Here is a 14233-nt window from a genome sequence, read left to right as displayed (position 1 = left end):
TACTTCACAGTCTTAACAAATATCTTTCGACCCCATTTCAACACGGAGCGGGTTTTATTTAGGTGATGAAGGGATTGTCTTTTTTTATTTTAGTTCCTGCAGTCTTTCTTTTTTTCCCTCCCTTTCTTCTTCCTCCTCTTTCAATCTCAGAAAGAACATATGCATTTGTAAAGCCAATTCAGAACTATTCTTAGGATTCACTGTTGTGCAAATTTGAAATTACTCCCAACAGTAATGTTTAACTCTGAAAAATAAGGTGCTTTGGATCAAATTAAATAAGGCTTTTAAGTAAGAAATATTAGTTTATCCCCAGTATATTTATGCTTAATGCAGGCTAAAATTTAAATCCTGGCTCTTGAAGAGCCATCCAGTTCTTTACTAAAGCCTATAAATGTCTCGGGAGGTGAGGAGGTCTCATCAGCTCAACATAGCCAGCCTGCGATGGGGAGACTTCAGAGAAAAATGGTTTTAATAAAGAAAATATGGTTTGAGTGGATGGTGGATGGTCTTATGATAGCAGCAATGACACAACCCTCTTTCTCATGCATGAAGAAAATGCACCTTTGTATTCAGTGCAAAAGTGAAGATCGGGGAAGATGTAGCACTTAGGAATGTGCCATGTGTGGCAGAGCTGGACTCCGTTCACCAAAGCCACAAGAGGAGAACAGAAGCCTCCTGCGTTCTCAGGAACGTCCCTACATTGCTAGCACATTGTATCTGCAGCCTCCTAGTCAGAGCACATGTGAAACGTGCATATTTTTCACCAAGTTTCTGCTTCAGTTGCCAGGGGGTAAGGGCTTTTTTTTTTGCTGCAGACCACTGGGTGATGGTTTCCATTGCAGTGCTGCAACCTGTGGGGTGCTCTGGTCAGGAAGGCTGGCCGAGTGATCTATCCCATTTTTTTCCCAAAGCAGTGCTGAAGCCTCTGTGCCACATGTTGTCGTCTTCGGGAGCTGGGCAAGATTACTGTGGGCTTCAGAGCCCGTGGGCTGGCTTGAGCCCACGTGAAAAGCAAGAGAACAGTCTGCTGTAGGAAAGAGAGACATAAAAAGTCAGGATAATACCCCACCAACTTTGAGAAAACAGTCTGAGTCCCTTCCAGAGCTCCCTTACCAGCCAATACACAAGTTCAGAGTCAAGCAAATATTTCCAGACACCTCCGTCTGTCGCTTCCTTTCTCATCCTTATCGACTGTGGATTGGCCCTGTTGCATTCCTCCTGCTCTCCAAAGGGCCAGGAATATATCACATAGGAATGGTTTGAATGCCTGGGACTTAAGCTTGTGCTTAATTTAAGCTTGTGGTTAAGTGATTTGGTGGTGAATTTAAGCTCTGGAGTGTTTGGCTGAATTAGGCCTAATGGGTTTGTCCCAGTGGAGTAGTCAGATTTGTAGGAAAGCTTAAGTAAATAGCTCTTAAATAAATCACATAATTTCAGAAGTTCAGAATTATTTTGTTTAATGCTTCAGGTACAGTTTTTCAGGGAGGGTGGTCTTATTTTATCAAGAGAGCCTATCTTCATTACGTATATGGACAATTTATACCAGCAAATTGCACCAGCTCTTTTTCTCCTCTCTGGGTTGAGATAAAGCATTCCTCTGAGCAAATGTGTTGGCATAACTAAAGGTTCTTCATGAACAATACATTTGTTGTTCCTGTGTTAAAAGCCAAATATATTTAAAAAACATTAAAAGTGAGCCAAGGGACTGGGGAGGTGTAAGGGATGTAAAGAAGGAATTCATTTTCCGACCATAACACCTCCTTAAATGAACATTATTACTAAACAAAGACATCAAAAGACACTTTTAATTAAATTGATTTATGGGATTACTCAATGGATTTCTGCCAGTTTACACCAGGAGACAATCTGACCCTAGGCTATTCTGCGTGTGGGAAAGATGTGTACTCAGTTAGGGGCTTTGGGGGGATGTTTGTTTGAATTTTAGACAGTCAATCTCTATTTGTGCTCATCATACAGCAAAACCTTGAGGTACCTTTACAGTGTGATCATAGATTGTCCTTACTTGAAGTGATTCTTTCTTTAAATAAGGAAAACCTGAAAAAAGCCCAAACTTCTACATCCTTGCTTGCTATGTGCATTTCCTGGGGGCTAAGGCTGGAGAAGTGTCACCAGATTGAAAACATTTCTTATGGTGAGCAACACTGAGGAGAAAGCAGCCTGGAGGAGCACATGAAAACATTGCACTGCATTGAAACACTGCATTGAAAAATAGCTCTGCACAGCTTCTCTTAGAAAATCTGATTCACTCTTTGGATGTTTTCCTCTGGCTCAGCATCTCCTCACATCTGGCAGGTTCTCTCACCCAGCCTTCTCCCCAGGACCCTTCTGCTTTTGTAAAATGGGGCCATAGAAACCTCCACAACCCCTCCACCCTCTCCATTTAGAGCCACTTTAGAATCTCCTGGTACCACACAACTGGCTAACAACAGACTGCGCAGCTGAGACCCAATGTCCTCTCCTGTCTGTCTGTACATCTGGAAGCTCCTCTTCTTTGTGCCACTGTGAGACAGATATTCATCTCTACCCAGGCCCATGGGCTGAGAAAAAAAGATGAAAATGCAACCTGCCAGCACCAACAGGACAGACAGGTTAAGCCAATGTAGAAATTTGAAGAGTGATGGCAGCAGTCACGCCAAGTGGGCCAGAAGCCAACGAATGTCTTGAGGAGTGGGTGTTTTCCAGCAGCTGCCTCCCTTCATGCAGGTAAGAAAATTGTCTGAATTACCTGCGTCCTCCTCAGGCAGCTAAAAATTGCCCTTATGTTTGCTAAAGATTTATCTACCTATTTATTACTACCAGTTATACAAACCATTCTTCCATTAACAAGAGCCCAAGCTTACTTCTAGGCCATTTTTCACCATATTGAAATTGACGAGCCAATGTCAATAGCAAGGATAACAGTGGGCTGCTCATGTGCACATCAAGTAAAAAAGAGGCACAGGCTTTCTCCTTCCTACTGGCAGTCTCCTTAAATTCTTCTTTCCCTGTTGTCCAGGAAAAAAGCTGGGACTGTGCTTCCCAAATACCATTCCAGCAGAACATCCCTGGCAATTGGCTCTGGACTATTCTCTCTGCTGCAGGCAGAGTTGAGTTAACTGGTGGAATAGAAGACTTAAAAACTTTGTCCCGTTGCTCCCCATGATTTGTGTATCATGAAGAAGAGAGCTACAGTCTTCAGGGCCATCACAAAGTCCCAAGACATGTTCTGCACCTTCTCTTGGCTTCAGCCAGCAGGGGCGTGCACTCGTCCAGGAGGAAGAAGACAACACTGGATAAGGTCCCCCCCTGCAAATGGAGGTCTTTCTGGCTGTGATGCTCTTTCTTCACTCCATCATCCATTAACATCTCAACCATACAGAGAAGCAGCTCTGCTGTTTTCTTGGAATGCTTCCCAGCATATTGGCTGCAAATCTCTGCTCTGTTTTTGGTCCCTTGTTTTGAACAATGATGTGCCCCCCAGTCTTCATCAGATATAACTTCTGTCGCCCTATCTGATGGGGGTCTGAACAACATGATGATTTCCCTCACTGGAGTTAAAAGACTTGGATCAGTTCCACTCACTATCCCATGACTGATACAAACACGGAACACATTTACTTTCCTGATTTGTTAAGCTTCTGCTGTATGTCCAGCTCATTCACCTTCCTGACATTTAATTGAGTTTCCTCATTGCACACCACGAATGACAGAAGAAATACATCCAAAAATTCCTCCAAAAATACAACTACTAATCCTGAGGTTTCAGTATGAACAGAAGCAAGGAGAAAGCATTCCTCTTTCTCAACCTTCTGTTGTGCAAGCAGGTGAAGAAAGTACACACATGATTCTGATATCCCCACTGCTGTCATGCTGGCAGGAAGCAATAGATTAAAAGTGTTCTTGTTTCTTTGTTTTCGGTTCTTTGCTCCCTCACCAGACTCTCACCTGCAGCTGGCAATGAGCTGAAAGCAGACCTGCATGGGCAGCCTCAGTGAGATTTCCCTTGCAAACAAGCCTCAAGACCAGTTCTCATCTCTTTCACTCAGCTGTTCCTCTCTCCACATGACTGGCTGCTACCTCTCAAAAGTGACTCATTACAGACACATTTTGCATTTTGGGGGGTAGATACACCTTTCCATTATGCGTGTGTAAAGCACTCACACCACAGTGGGCTGTGATCCCTGTGGGTTGGCTGTAGGCTCCACTCCAAAGCAAACACATAGCCCCACCACACATCCCTGCAGCTCACACTAGAACCTGTGAACTTTTTGGAAGCAGAAGGGACCACGGTGAAGTGTAAAGCTCCTGTGCTTTAAAATGCTCCTGAATTTGGCCATGCATCTTTTCAAGGCTTCCACACACACCTACTTAAATTTACCAGGTTGGTCAGAGTGGCATGCAGTGAGGAAGAAAAAGAGACACATCAGGGAGAAAAGCATACCTGGACTATATACATATATATATATATTCTTGCTGCTAGATAAGGCACCATATGGAGCCCTGAGGAGACCCCCAGCCTGTTCTCCAGTGCTTCTCCATGCATGGTTCTTCCTAAACTACTGCTGAGCATACTTTGCTACCTTGCATTCCCCTAAGGTCTTCAGGGAAAAATGATACATCATTTACAGCTCAAGAAAGTTTCATGCTGAGCACTGTCTTGAACACTGCTCATCCTCCACCCCAGACATGGCTGCATTTCCATTTTTGTTGATGAAGGTTGATAAATAAAGAGCATTTAGAAGTTATTTTTACTGAGGACGCTCAAAGAGAGTGAGGCATTGCTTTTGATGAACTGAGCCAGGTTTCAGTTACCCAATGGAAACTTATCAACACCACTCTTAACAAGTGCTGAAGGATCACTTCTCTCCTGAAAATGAGATTCTGCCTTGTAAACTACTTAGTATTTTTCCTTTTTTTCCTTTTTCTTTTTAAGAGCACAATAAGTAACTAAGCTTTTTTCAACAAAATATTTATTCATGTTAAAGAGACAAACCCCCACTCTCCATCCAGAACTCCATCTATCAGCTGTTTCTATCAGCTGTACTGCCAGTACTACCACTGAATCGCTTCCCATTTACGTGCACAGGCCCTTCATCTCTCAGAACCCGACAGTATTTCCCAGACTGTAAATAAAGAGATAAGCTGAACCCCTGTTGAAAGCAACCCCTTCTGCATCCCATTAAAACCTGTCAGCGCCGTGCAGCCCTCCCTGCCTGGGCACTGGGATGAGGGCAAAGTGAAGCTGGGACCATGGAGAGCACTGTGGGGAGTAAGGGCCCAGCACTCAGTACTGATGTGATGAAATCTCCAGGAAAGCAGAACCACCATGTGCAAAGCGGAATTAGCCAAGACCTTGGCTTAGAAAGCTGTAGGCTAAAAAAGAGTTAAAGAGCATGAATTTTCATTTGGAGAAAATGATGTTCTTGGAATATATGAAGCATCTATTACCAGACATCAATCTCTACCATATGGCATATGCATTACTTTCCTTTCTGAATACACTTTCAGCTACAGATTCATACTTTGCATTCTGCTGTTACATAGTGAGGGAACAGCCCACTGTGATGAAACACATCAGTCTGGCAAGTTGAAGGTGTTCAGATGGCAGCGTGGAGGTTCTCTGAGCCTCGCTGTCCCTGTGGCAGTCCCAGCCTCGGTGTTACAACACTCAGCCTGTAGGGCATCTGAGAGGAGATAATGATTCAATGATTCTGTGGTTCTGCAAGTGGGGATGCTGGTGGTGGGGTTGGCAGTTATACTTGATCTCAGAGGTCTTTCCAACCTTAATGATTCTATGAGTGGGCATGGTGGTGATGGGTTGACTGTTGGACTTGACGATCTTAGGGGTCTTTTCCAACTTTAATGACTCTATGAAAGATCACCTTCAGCCAAATTAACACTATGCTTAAGCAAATGAATTCAACTCAGATAAGTTCTGCACATTTTTTTTTTCCAAAACACAAAGCAAGCTTTCAGTGAGGATTTATTTTGGCAGGTCTCAGTCTTTTATATCTCATGATCCCATGCTGCAATGGAAAAGAGAGACTTCTAGACTCTCTTTCCTGGCTGTTAAAACAGAGGGAGGCCACTAAAACTCATTTGCAATTCACAGGTTGGAAACATCTGATCTGAGTGGTTCCCTTGTTTTACTTTTCTGAGCCTCAGCAAGAAATGCATCAGGAAAAAATGCCTTGCAATATTTTCAGTGCAGCAGGAAGCCAGAGCCGATGGATTCCACTCCTTAAGATACTTCCAGGTTAACCTCTATGAATGGCTAAAATTCAGATGAGTGAAAGAGGAGTAGAGCACAAGTCACTGAAATTCTGGACAATACAGATCCAGCTCTGAACAGGTGCCTTTTTTGAAGCAAAAAATGTCATTCAACTGTGTCTCCTAGTGAGTCAGTTTGGCCCAAGTCTACAGAAAAATCTGTGCATTTTTCTCTGGATTGTGTCCCCGAACCTCGGTATACCTATCCCTCGTAATTACAATCAGTCCTGCCTGGGAATCACGTTATATTGAGATCAGATGCAGAGTTTTGATGTGACCTTCTGAAGTTCCATCTCCTTCCTTTTTGACAGCAAGATCACAATTATTGAGCTATTAGTGACATGCACTGTCTGATTAAATCTAAAATAAATACCAATGGCTGATGCACCATTAAAAAGCAGAGACAGTATCTGACTGTAAGTCAGGTGTAGGCAAAGACAATTAAGATAAGCCCTGCCTTGGTGATGAGTTTGATGGGGCTAAACCTTGAAGGTTGTTCTTATGAACAGTGCAAGTCAGCAATGAAGGGGAGCCTGAAATCTCTGCGATGGCAGAAGTCTTCAAGGCTCCTGTCCCTGTGGGACAGCACACCAAACACATGCATGCTCACTGCACAGCACAGCTGGATGAGCTGCCATGGCCAGGATGACATGAGACAAGCCCTCTGTCACCCCAGCACTGCTACTGATAGCCAGTCCATAAAGACCAGTTTACCCTATAGGTTCTGCTCCTGTTCAGCTCGACCTCTACACCAGGGTGGGCACAGGATGAAAACTACAAGCATCATTTTACTACACTTTTTGGACCTGTTGGTTCACCTCAAGTCTTGCTGTATCCCTATGACATTTTCCATGCAAATGTCGAAAGGGCTCAACCGGGAATGAAAAAAATCCCAGCAGCTCTAACAGCTTGCATCTGGGTTTGGCTCTTTGTTGTTTTTTTTTTTTTTCTGACGCTTTTTCTTGTCTTTCAGTAAGGAGTTCAAGCCTGTATTCCCCTCGCCCTAAAGCTGATCCAGCCACTTACGGGATTCTCAGTGAGATCATTCAGGAAATATTTCCAGTTGGAGGTCTTTACTTGGGGATTTTTTTATTTATTTTGTCCTGTGCTTGGCATCAGTTGCAGGTGCTTTTCCTATTTTGGATGGAAAGGATATTAAGCAGTATTCCTAAAGGTCCTTTTGGACCTTTTCTTTAAAAAAAAAAAAAAGATTGCCAAAAAGAGCTTTTGATGGAACATCCTCCCCTGGCCCCCAGTCTGACAGGATTCCCTGACCTGCATAATGCTGTCCAGATTGAAGCATGAGAAACATTTCGAAAATGAACTATGCTGAAGTCTGGGAGTTATTAGCTGCCAAGAAATCCCAAAAGCTTTTAAACCTTGTTTGCAGCTGCAGTGTAGGAAACCTAGGTGCTATTCTTAGAGGAATTCAACAGGAACTGTAAATTCAAGGCAACTTGCTGCTAAAATACAAAGGTAAAGAATTAAAACAGACTTCAGAAAAGAACGGCCCAAGCCATAATGGTGCCAAAGTGACCGATTGAAAAAGAAGTTTAAGAAATTTCAGTCTGCCTAACTGGGGCATAAAATGCAGAGTGAGGTGAATGAAATCCTGCGTCCTCTGCAGATCCAGGCTGGAAGAGGCTGAAGAGCTTCCAGCATTCCCAAATGGGAGATCTGTGTTGTGACAGCTCAGACATGTGCAACCAGTCCATAAACATCTATCAAGGATCCAAACACTTCTTTGGTCCCACAGCTGTCTGAGGAAGTTCAGGTCCCATTGAGCAGCCCTACGTTCAATCCCTTCAATGGAAGCATCTCAAGTGAACTTGTCGCTTGTCACCTTCTTTTCCAAGGACTCCAGAAAGACAAGTGAGACTCACAAGGCAGGAGAATACTTTTGCACACCTGGATGTACTACTTTAAGGAAAATTGCTTTCAGAAGCTAATTAAAATGCATGATTTCCCCCCTCTAGCTCTATAGATTAATCTATTTCATTTTCAAAATCTCTTTTTTTCACATCACTTCAAGTATTCAGAAGAGATTACATTATTACAATCACAACTTGGCCTCGGTCCCAGAGTACAGAGATGAAGAGAGAAAAGGCTTTTGTTGAGCGCGCACACACACACTCACACGCACGCAAGGCAGCAAGCAATGAGCATAAGCAGTCAGTGCCTTAGACAACATAAAAGTGCGTTAATCAGCTCATAGAGAGAGGGGGATCTCAGCTCTTGGGGCAAAAGGCATGTAAGGGAAAGACTTCCAGCAGAATATGAAGTCAGTACAAGAGGTGCTGCACTGGCACAGGCTGCCCAGGGAGGAAGTGGAGTCACCGTCCTTGGAGGTGTTCAAGAACCGTGGGGATGTGGCGCTGAGGGATGCAGTGGTCAGTGGGCATTTATATATTATATATATACATAAGCATACATATAACCTCAAAAGACAAAGGGCTCAATCTCTCAGAAGCAGTGGAACGGAAGGAACAATCTTTATGGGCTGTGCTGGGCAGTGCGGGGATGAGCTGGATGGTGATACTGCACCCAGGTGAAAGCAAGGCTTCTCGTCCAGCCAAAGCTTTCAGCTAATCCACAGCCAAAAGAGGTTAAACAGCCATTAATAAATGAGCACAAAGGAGTTCTGCTGCAATGAGGGAAAAAAAAAAAAGAAAGAATAAAAAGAGACAAACGACATCCTACGTTAAGATGCTTTGTTAGAGTGCAACTACTCAAACTTCCCCTGGAAGGAACTAATCCCTTGAGGTACAGGGACCAGATTTTCTGTCAGTTATGCCAAAGTACTTTCTTCAAAATTAATGCAAGCACTGGGGAGCTCACGCAATTATAGGAGAGCAGAACGGCTGTCCCTACAGGATGCCTCCTCCCTGCACCAGCCCCCTCGGCTGCAGATGTTTGGGGAGGGGAGGAGGCTGAGGCTGTGCCTCCACATCTATTAATATCACATCTGTACTCCCAGATTTCATGGCAGGGCGAATTTGATCTGGATCGAGCACAAACACATTTTTGTTGAGTTAACCCGAGCACGTGATGTGATGTGCTCCAGTTGTAAGCTGGTTGGCCACATTATATCAGCCTGAAGATGATGGGCAGGACTGGACTCGGGATAGGGACTGCCAGGATAAAGTTACGTCTCCAAAATGATTGAATGCACTGGAACCAGCCTGTGAGTTTGTGCCTGCTCTGCAGGGACCATCTGCTGCCGGGCACCTTATGTCCAGATGCAACACCTCATGGAACGGAGGCCGCAAAAGCGGGCTCCAAATCCTAAATCCATGCGTGCACAACAGAGTCACCGTTCTCAAAATGTCGGCACTGAGAAGACAAGCAAGCAAGCTGAGGTTAGAGCTTCTTTCTTGCTGAATCAGAGGCTGGCACAGATAGAGGTATAGACTTCCTTGTGCCATGGCACACCTACGAGCCTACAGTGAGGGGCAGCAGCTCCGAGCAACAGAATTAACTAAATCTCATTTGTATATTCCGTCGGAAGGATTTGGGGTTTTAAATTATATATTTAGTGAAAACACAAATAATTCATGAGTGTTTTCAAATACATGAATAATTCAAGTTGGAACTGAAATAGCTAAATCATCGGGGCCATCATCTTCACAGAAGCATATAGGATAGGTTATTTCAAGTACATTTCACTGCAGACTGGCACGTGCACGTATTCACTAATAAGCAGCTGCATCCGTGCCTTTCAGCCCCCACAAAACCCAGCAAGTTGCAATATCCCATAGTCGGGACGCCAGCCCTATGGCTGAGACGCATCTGAGCCCTAATTGAGCTATGGGTTTAAGAGCAGGGACAGAACCAGTTTGAAATCCCATTTTATGGCTCCCCAAACCACATCTGAACCATGTGGTACGTGTGTGGCATTTAAGAACAAATTATCTGAGCGCCATACAAATGTTCGCTAATGGCCGACTCCAAACTCTAGCAACCAGCATTCTTGCATGCATATTTGTGGCTGACATTGTGTAGACTCTGAGGCATGTATATTTGTTAATTTGAAGCCTGTGTATTTTGTGGGCAGTGAGGGTGTAACACTGAAACCATAACTCCATTGGGAAAAAGGTTGCACTTAATATATATAATATAAAAACCTGGAATGGGCTGGACAGTCAGATAGATTAGGAGGAATTCTCAGAACAAGAGAAGTTCACATTCTTAAGTAACTTTTAACGACAGTTTCCATTATCTTGACATCAATGTTTTCTCTCTCTCTCTCTCTTTTTTTTCTTTTTTAATTATTTCTCTCATTTGTTGTCAAAGTTAACTTTTAATTTCAACTCGTATTTCCCCTCCTGAGAAAAAAGAATTAAGAAAGATAAAATTTCAGGACAACGTAAGCATAATGTCGTATTAAGAGGAAATCAAGGAGCTGCATTACAGTATGGGCTTAAATAGTAATACCTGCTGGCGTTTTACATCCCAGCTGCGTCTCTGGTTTGGAAAAACTTTGGGTTCAGAACCGCCAATAGAGAAATGCCACATGGCAAATGGCTGACATTGAGCGTGCTGGAGCCACGTCTTCCCCCACTCTCTGATCTTGGGAAATATAATGGCTCATTCATTCTCTCTTTTTTTTTTTTTTTTTCCAGTTTTGCAGGAATTCTCCCGTTGTAACAAGCCTTTGACCTAACCTCCATTTCTTCTAATGCTGCCTGACATCTTCCCATCATATGTTAACAGTGTGTGTCTTCAGTGAAAGGCAAACCGACTCTGGTGCTCTGGGCCTAAATAAAAGCAATGTGGAGGAATAAAAAAAGGAGAAACCGCGACCTTGCTGGTCCTTCCCAGCAATCTGTTGCTCCAGCAACTGAACATCAAACAATGATGTCAAGAAGATGCAGCCAGCCACGCTAAACCCAATGTCCAGTTGCTGGAGCAACTTGTTGTTAAAGTAAGCGATGCAATTGTTTGTTTCTTGGTAGCTTGAAAAAAAAAAAAAAACGAATGGGAGTAAATTAGGGCAGAGGACATGTACCTGGGTGGGGGTTCCTGGTTTGACGGCTGTTTGGGGTCTGTGCTGCAGCACCGAGCCGAAGGGCAGGAGGCGGCTGCTGCCTCGTAGCTGAGCAGAGCAGCCTCTTGGGAGCAAATTGCTCTGCTCTTCCTTTCACCAGAGGAAATGCCAGAGAAGCGAGCACTGCTGCCAGATGCCACATGGACACCAAATGTTCCCCGGCAGCGAGGGGAGGGCTGCCCAGCTCGCTTTCATCCCTCCTGCCCTCTGCCCCCCCAGCTGTCGCTGCCCAGCAGCCCCATCTGTCCCGCGCTGGGCAGCTTCCAGGCTTCAAACGAGGAGGACAGGTGCTGAGGCCACCCCTGAGCAGAGCCCTCATGCAGCCCCCGCTCCCTTCCGGGCCTCTCCCATTTGGGACCTTCACTTTGTGGCTTGCAGAGAGCTGAAACCCAAGGCAAAAAGGCACCATCTTGGGATTTCACTCTGAAATATGCCCCCGATGCTCTGCTTCTGTTCCAACAAGGTGGGAGGTGAGGGACAACCTCCATCCACGCTCCCTGCTTGGAGTAACCCGGACCATGCTGCTGCCCTAAGGTGATACTTTCTCCACGTGCCTACATGGAGCCATGTGATTAACTCTTCCACTGATTCACTCTTATCCATTTATCTAACAGAAGCCATTTCATACTCCATTAGGCCCTTGCCCTCACTGAGTAATCCCCAGTTGTATCGTGCCTTGGAATTAGTCTGTAAGGTCCTCAGGGCAGGGATCATGCCTTGGAAGGTGCCTCACAGACTTTAGGCCATTGCTAAATTAATAAGAACGTAATAAAAGTATTAGAGAGCACTACCGAGGGAGGTATTGTTATGCCCCAGAGGCAGCATATCTGGTTAACAACCCTGAAAAGAAATGCCAACAACATTAGCCTCTGCCCCTAACATCCCTCTGCCTAATGTAAAATTAAATAGCTACAAATTACCTATCTATTTTTCTATCTGCCTAGGCAATTAGCCCATGCTCATTACTGGACGTATGGGGATACATCCAAGTGCTCACTGAGACGGGAGGCACAACACACAACGTGGCACGAGTGGGTTCTCCCAGGTCTTCGGCTCCATTATAAAACATAGCATCAAACCTGCAATACATTGGGCCATCAGAGGATGTCAGGAAAAACACACCTCCTCTCAGGGAAGGGGGAAACCTTGCAAAACCTGGCAAGAAAAGCATCCAAGCAGCAAGCAAAGAGCCAACGGTGGCAAACAGGCTGTGAAAGCACTAGCAGCGTGCATGGAGGATGAGGACAAGCAGCCAAGGATGTGTTTATTCATATGGGAAAGGCAAACTCTAAACGATACGCAAATACGGCTCAGTGCATTTATTTGCAATTAAAGCACGTGCATACATCTCCATGAAGATGAGGTGCACCCTACTGATTAGCAAGCCTGTTGTCAGCAGTGCCTTGTCAAGAAGAAATCCACAGAATTGCAGCGAGGGAGCACTGGAGCATCAAGACAAATATTCCATAAGAATGGAAGAGAACAGGACCCCCTGGATGCTCCAGCAGGGATGCAGGATGCTCGGGCACAGCAGCCCCACACCATCGCTCCATTAAACAAAGAATGCTGTCTCGAAAGCACTTTAATCCAGTTAAGTTCAAGCCCTCCGTTTTACAGTTTGACGGTAATGCTATATTTTTATTCAGTGCGGGATCAGAGGTCTGATGAAACCTCATGTTGCCAACATAAAAGTGGAAGGAGCTCTAGCTAATCCCAATGAAAACCAAGTCCACTTCTTTCTCCCCACACCCCTCCTGAAAAGAAATAAAATGAAAACCCCACATTTGACTCTCTTGGAAGGGAAAATTCCCTGCTGTCCTCAGATGGTTAAAACATGCAGCTTTAGCAGGCTGCAGAAGGAATAGCAATTACATACCCTTCACCTCTTGCCAGCTTGGGTTTTTATGGGGTTTTTTTTTGGTGTTTTGTGTTTTTGGTGTTTTTTTTTTTTTCTCAGAGGGGGGTGTTCCAAATCTTTCAACTGTTCTGATTTCCAGTGGTGGTTTTGGGGTGAGGATCTCACCCACCATGGGAAAGGGTGAGCTGGGGGGCAAGAGGGAGAAAGAAGGGAGCTCACAGCCTGCATACACGTCATTAAAGAAGAGAGAGAAAGAAAGTGCAGGTCTGCAGCAGTTAGCCTATCATTAGCCTGGTCAATATTAAAGGAGCAGGTGTTGTTCTCTGTTAATTTGTCTGGGAGGAGACCAGAGCAAATCCCAGCAGCCCTGCAGGGAATAAAAGCTTTGCGTGCTGACACAAAAGCCCTCCCTGCCACGGCATCACTCTTGCTGCGCCTTCCCTTCCCTCCTCCTAATTGCAGGGCTAACATCCTCTGACAGGTGCCTCAGATGGCCCCCATCACAGTCCCCAGCCCTAATCATTATCATCTCCATAGCACCCATCACTGCAAAGCCCACAGTGCTCTTGATTACTCTGTCAGAGCCCTATCTGTTGAGGAACTGCAAAATATTCCTTCCAAGGGGTGCTGGGCCATTTCTATCTTGACCTAGCAGTTGGCAACCCTGCCCATGGCAGGCAGGTTGAAACTAGATGATCTTTAAAGTCCCCCTTCCAACCTAAGCCATTCTATGATTTTATGATATTGCTGCAACGTCTGGCACAAGGAGCGGTGCCAACAGGATTCCACATATTCCTCTTTTGAGGAAACCCAGGAGCCACATCAAAGCTAGCAGCTTGTCTGATGTATGCTTTGAGTGATGGTGGCCGAGGGAGGGGGCCTGCCAGGCCATGAATATGTGCATTATTGGTATTGCCTCAAGCTACGCCACAAGCTGTGTGTCAATTAAGACTTGAGTCTGGAGAGCTGCGAGCCAAGGCAAGTAAAGAGGGGAAGCAAGGTCATTTATGAAGTTTTTAAAATAGGTAGATGGTCCTCATACAAGGCGGAAGAGAAAC

The sequence above is a fragment of the Numida meleagris genome, chromosome 9 (genome assembly GCF_002078875.1).
Source record: "Numida meleagris isolate 19003 breed g44 Domestic line chromosome 9, NumMel1.0, whole genome shotgun sequence".
Lineage (NCBI taxonomy): Eukaryota > Metazoa > Chordata > Aves > Galliformes > Numididae > Numida > Numida meleagris.
This window is presented reverse-complemented; position numbering follows the sequence as displayed.